The following is a 6,210-nucleotide window of genomic DNA, read 5'->3' as shown; positions in this document are numbered from 1 at the left end:
AAAAACCTAACACTACCCCCCTGAAGATCATCCTACCTTGAGTCGTCTTCAGCCAGCCGACCATCGATGGAACCGAAGAGGAGATCCGGAGCGGCAGAAGTCATCATCCAAGGGGCGCTGAAGAAATCTTCCATCCGATGAAGTCATCATCCAGGCGGCGCTGAAGAAGTCTTAAATCCGGGCGATGTCATCTTCCAAGCGGCGTCTTCAATCTTCATCCATGCGGAGCATTCTATTGGCTGTTCCGATCAGCCAATAGAATGCAAGCTCAATCTGATTGGCTGATTGGATCAGCCAATCGGATTGAACTTCAATCTGATTGGCTGATTCAATCAGCCAATCAGATTTTTCCTACCTTAATTCCGATTGGCTGATAGAATCAGCCAATTGGAATTGAAGGGACGCCATCTTGGATGACGTCCCTTAAAGGAATATCCATTCATCGGTAGTCGTTGGGAAGAAAAGGATGGCTCCGCGTCGGCTCGTCTGAAGATGGCTCCGCTCTGGATGGATGAAGATTGAAGACGCCGCTTGGAAGATGACGCCGCTCCGGATCTCCTCTTCGGTTCCATCGATGGTCGGCTGGCTGAAGACGGCTCAAGGTAGGATGATCTTCAGGGGGGTAGTGTTAGGTTTTTTAAGGGGGGTTTGGGTTAGATTAGGGGTATGTGGGTGGTGGGTTTTAATGTTGGGGGGGTTGTATATTTCTTTTACAGGCAAAAGAGCAGAATTCTTTGGGGCATGCCCCGCAAAAGGCCCTTTTAAGGGCTGGTAAGGTAAAAGAGCTTTGAACTTTTTAATTTAGAATAGGGAAGGGAATTTTTTTATTTTGGGGGGCTTTGTTATTTTATTAGGGGGCTTAGATTAGGTGTAAGTAGCTTAAAATTGTTTATTTTTGCTTAATATTTTTTAAATGTTTGTAACTTATTTTTTTTATTTTTTTGTAACTTAGCTTTTTTATTTTTTGTACTTTAGTTAGTTTATGTAATTGTATTTAATTGTAGTTATTTGTAGGTAATTTATTTAATTAATTTAATGATAGTGTAGTGTTAGGTTTAATTGTAACTTAGGTTAGGATTTATTTTACATGTAATTTTGTATTTCTTTTAGCTAGGTAGTTATTAAATAGTTAATAACTATTTAATAACTATTCTAACTAGCTAAAATAAATACAAAGTTACCTGTAAAATAAATATAAATCCTAAAATAGCTACAATGTAATTATTAATTATATTGTAGCTATCTTAGGGTTTATTTTACAGGTAAGTATTTAGTTTTAAATAGGAATAATTTATTAAAGTATAGTGTAGTGTTAGGTGTAATTGTAACTTAGGTTAGTTTTTATTTTACAGGTTAATTTCTCTTTATTTTAGCTAGGTAGCTATTAAATTTATTTTAAACCTAGTTAAAATAAATTGAAATTTGCCTGTAAAATAAAAATAAATCCTAAGATAGCTACAATATAATTATTATTTATATTGTAGCTATATTAGGGTTTATTTTAAAGGTAAGTATTTATTTTTAAATAGGATTAACTTAGTTAATAAGATAAATATTATTTAGATTTATTTAATTAATATTTAAGTTAGGGGGGTGTTAGGGTTAATGTTAGACTTAGGTTTAGGGGTTAATAATTTTATTACAGTGGCGGAGGTGTAGTGGGGGGCAGGATAGGGGTTAATAAATTTATTATAGGTGGCGACGGTGTGGGGGGGCAGATTAGGGGTTAATAAGTTTAATATAGGTTGCGGCGGGGTCCGGGAGCGGCAGTTTAGGGGTTAAACTATTTATTTAGTTGCGGCGAGGTCCGGGATCAGCAGGATAGGGGTTAATAACTTTATTATAGAGGGCGGTGGTATAGGGGGGGCAGGATAGGGGTTACTAGGTATAATGTAGGTGGCGGCGGGGTCCGGGAGCGGCGGATTAGGAGTTAATACATTTATAAGAGTTGCGGCGGGGTCTAGGAGCGGCGGTTTAGGGGTTAATAACTTTATTTAGTTGCGGGGGGCTCCGGGGGCGCCGGTATAGGGGGTAGAACAGTGTAGTTTAGTGTGGGTGTTTAGTGACAGGCTAGCAATAAAGCTGTAAAAAAGCCGAAGAGCAGCGAGATCGGATGAGTGATAACTATCACAGTCCGCTGCTCATCGCCCTGTACTTGGTGCGCGGCTTTTTGACAGCTTTATTGATAACTTAGGCGAAATTTTGCAGGTCCGCGGCGGCGATGGTAGGCGAGCTTAGGCGGGCGTATTGAACCATCGAAGGCAGGTAAAGTAGACGCGTTGAATACCACCCCCTCAGTGGCTCCAAAGGAACTCCTATTTCTTAAAGACAGCATACAACACACATACACACAATTCCTTCCACATAAAAAGAGGGAATTTCACACTTTTATATAAGGGCCTCATGTCTCTTTAGGTAGTAGATTAATTCTATAGAAACTACAAACCATCCATGTCCTTTTAAAATATTGAGAATTATTTTTCAATATAAAAAACTACTAGTTACTGGAGGCAAAAATGAATGCATAACAGCTAGGAGGAAATAAGTTGCACTTGTAAATAACCTCAATCGTGTTTGTGCGACTTGTGGGTGTAGGTTTTTTCCTACTTTTTTCGGCTCCATTGAAGTCTACAGGGGAATCTGGTTTTGTGTTCATGAGTTCTCTAAGTCTATTTGTTACCACAAGTTTGCAAGTGCAAGAGCAAAATCTTTTTACTTTCAACTTGCAATACGTGTGTGAATCTCCTACTTCTAGCAGTTTTAACGATCAAACGCAGATGCAAACTACCGCTCCACTAGTAATGGCCCATTTTACCTGCTGGAGTGTATTAAATTGTTTGCAAACAGCTACCATTATTTCAGCTAGATTAGAAGTTTGTGCGTTCGTCTTTTAATGCTGAAAATATGGTATTTTCAGCGTTAAAACAGCACCGCAGCCATTACAAGTCTTGTCGGTATAGGTGTACCGCAAGCCTTTTAGCGTGTAACGCAACGTCAATACCGCACTCGTAAAAATGACGTTTTTTAATGGGATTCCCATAGCGCTGTTATTACGAGTTTTGCATTCTGTCTAAAAAGCGAGCGTTACATTCTAAAACTGCAAGATCCGTAACGCCATCTAAAGTCAGTAGTTATGAGTGTTACACCACAAAGCTGTAACATAAAACGTATAACTAAACTGCTACAAAGTACAGTAACACCCATAAACTACCTATTAACCCCTAAACCGAGGCCCTCCCGGCGATATCAGGAGTGGCAGATTAGGGATTAATATCTGTAGCCAGGTGTCGGAGATGTCAGGGGCAGCAGATTAGGGGTGTTTAGATGTGGGGTTTTCTTTCCCCATAGACATGGGCTGCGTTACGGAGCTTTTCTTTCCGCGATCGCAGGTGTTAGACTTTTTTCTGACCCGCTCTCCCCATTGATGTCTATGGGGAAAGCATGCACGAGCACGTCAGAACAGCGCTTGTTTTTGGTGCGGTATAGAGCTTAAAAACCCCATACCGCCCGCACAAGCTGGGTTTTTAAAAACTTGTAATGGCAGCGCTATAGGGGATTAAATAACGCCACTTTTGTTGCGTTCGTTAATTTCCCTAAATCGCTCAAAACTCGTAATCTAGGTGTTTGTTATTTGAAATAGCTACTTTTGCCTCTTGTATCCCCACCTACACTGAAAATATGAGTAACAAACATTTTCTCTGTAGAAAAGCTAAGTTAATAGGAGACAATAGCCCTGATTTATCTCTCATTGGGAGGTATGAGTGAGAGAGAGAGATTTAGCTGCCCATCCATAATTAGCATTGCAATGCCAAACATACAGCTAGATTAAGAGTTTTGAGCGCTATAGGGAAATTAACGACCGCCACAAAAGCGGCGGTATTTCACCTCCCTATAGCGCTGCTATTACAGGTTTGAGAAAACCCGGCTTGTGTGGGTAATATGGTGGGCGTTGAGCTCCATACCTCACCCAAATACAAGCAGTGTTTTGATGTGCTCGTGCACGATTTCCCCATAGACATCAATGGGGAGAGCCGGCAAAAAAAAAGCCTAACACCTGCGATCGCAGAATAAAAAGCTCCATAACGCAGCCCCATTGATGTCTATGGGGAAAGAAAAAGTTATGTTTAAACCTAACACCCTAACATAAACCCCAAGTCTAAACACCCCTAATCAGCTGCAACCTACATAATGTTATTAACCCCTAATCTGCTGCCCCTAACATCGCCGCCACCTAAATACACTTATTTACCCCTAATCTGCCGCCCTTAACATCGCCACCACCTAAATACACTTATTAACCCCTTATCTGCCGCCCTTAACATCGCCGCCACCTAAATACACTTATTAACCCCTAACCTGCCGCCCCTAACATCGCCGCCACCTACATTACAGTTATTAAACCCTAATCTGCTGGCCCTAACATCGCCGCCACCTACCTACACTTATTAGCCCCTAATATGCCGCCCCCAATGTCGCTACTATACTAAAGTTATTAACCCCTAAACCTCTGGCCTAACCCTAAGCATAAATATATTAACCCCTAAACCTAACCCTAAGCATAACCCTAACCCTAACCTAACCCTAACCCTAACACCCTCTAACTTAAATATAATTAAAATAAATCTACATTGTAGCTAGTTTAGGTTTTATTTTTATTTCACAGGTAAGTTTGTATTTATTTTAACTAGGTAGACTAGTTAGTAAATAGTTATTAACTATTTACTAGCTACCTAGTTACAATAAAAACAAACTTACCTGTAAAATAAAACCTAACCTGCCTTACACTAAAACCTAACATTACAATAAAATAAATTAAATTAATAACATACAATTATCTAAATTACAAAAAAAATAAACACTAAATTACACAAAATAAAAAACGAAATTATCAAAAACAAAAATGAATTACTCCTAATCTAATAGCGCTATCAAAATAAAAAAGCCCCCCCAAAATAAAAAAACCCTAGCCTTCACTAAACTGCCAATAGCCCTTAAAAGGACCTTTTGCGGGGCATTGCCTCAAAGAAATCAGCTCTTTTACCTGTAAAAAAAAAAAATTCAAGCAACCCCCCCAACAATAAAACCCACCACCCACACAACCAAACCCCCCAAATAAAATTCTGTCTAAATAAACCTAAGCTAACCATTGCCCTGAAAAGGGCATTTAGCTCTTTTACGGTGCCCAAACCCTAAGCTACAAAAAAACCCACCCAATAAACCCTTAAATAAACCCTAACACTAACCCCCGACGGAAGAAGTCATCATCCAAGCGGGCAGAAGTCCTCATCGAAGCCGGCAGAAGTCTTCATCCAAGTGGGCAGAAGTCCTCATCGAAGCCGGCAGAAGTCTTCATCCAAGCGGGCAGAAGTCTTCATCCAGACGGCATCTTCTATCCTCATTCATCCAGCACAGAGCAGGTCCATCTTCAAGACATCCGGCGCGGAGCATCCTCTTCTTACAGTCGCCTCTGGAAAATGAAGGTTCCCTTTAAGAGACGTCATTCAAGATGGCGTCCCTTACATTCCGATTGGCTGATAGAATTCTATCAGCTAATAGGAATTAAAGGGGAAAAAATCCTATTGGCTGTTGCAATCAGCCTATAGGATTGAGCTTTCATCCTATTGGCTGATCCAATCAGCCAATAGGATTGAGCTTGCATTCTATTGGCTGATTGGATTTTATTTGGGGGGTTTAGTTGTGTGGGTGGTGGGTTTTACTGTTGGGGGGTTGTTTGTATTTTTTTTTTTTTTTACAGGTAAAAGAGCTGATTTCTTTGGGGCAATGCCCCACAAAAGGCCCTTTTAAGGGCTATTGGCAGTTATTTGTAGGCTAGGGTTTTTTTATTTTGGGGGGTGGCTTTTTTATTATGATAGGGCTATTAGATTAGGAGTAATTTGTTTTTATTTTTGATAATTTCGTTTTTTATTTTGTGTAATTTAGTGTTTATTTTTTTTAGTAATTTAGATAATTGTATTTTATTAATTTAATTTATTTTAGTTTATTGTAATGTTAGATTTTAGTATAAGGCAGGTTAGGTTTTATTTTACAGGTAACTTTCTATTTATTTTAACTAGGTAGCTAGTAAATAGTTAATAACTATTTACTAACTAGTCTACCTAGTTAAAATAAATACAAACTTACCTGTGAAATAAAAATAAAACCTAAGATAGCCACAATATAACTATTAGTTATTTTGAAGATAGCTTAGGT

Source organism: Bombina bombina, chromosome 4 (genome assembly GCF_027579735.1).
Source record: "Bombina bombina isolate aBomBom1 chromosome 4, aBomBom1.pri, whole genome shotgun sequence".
NCBI lineage: Eukaryota > Metazoa > Chordata > Amphibia > Anura > Bombinatoridae > Bombina > Bombina bombina.
This window is presented reverse-complemented; position numbering follows the sequence as displayed.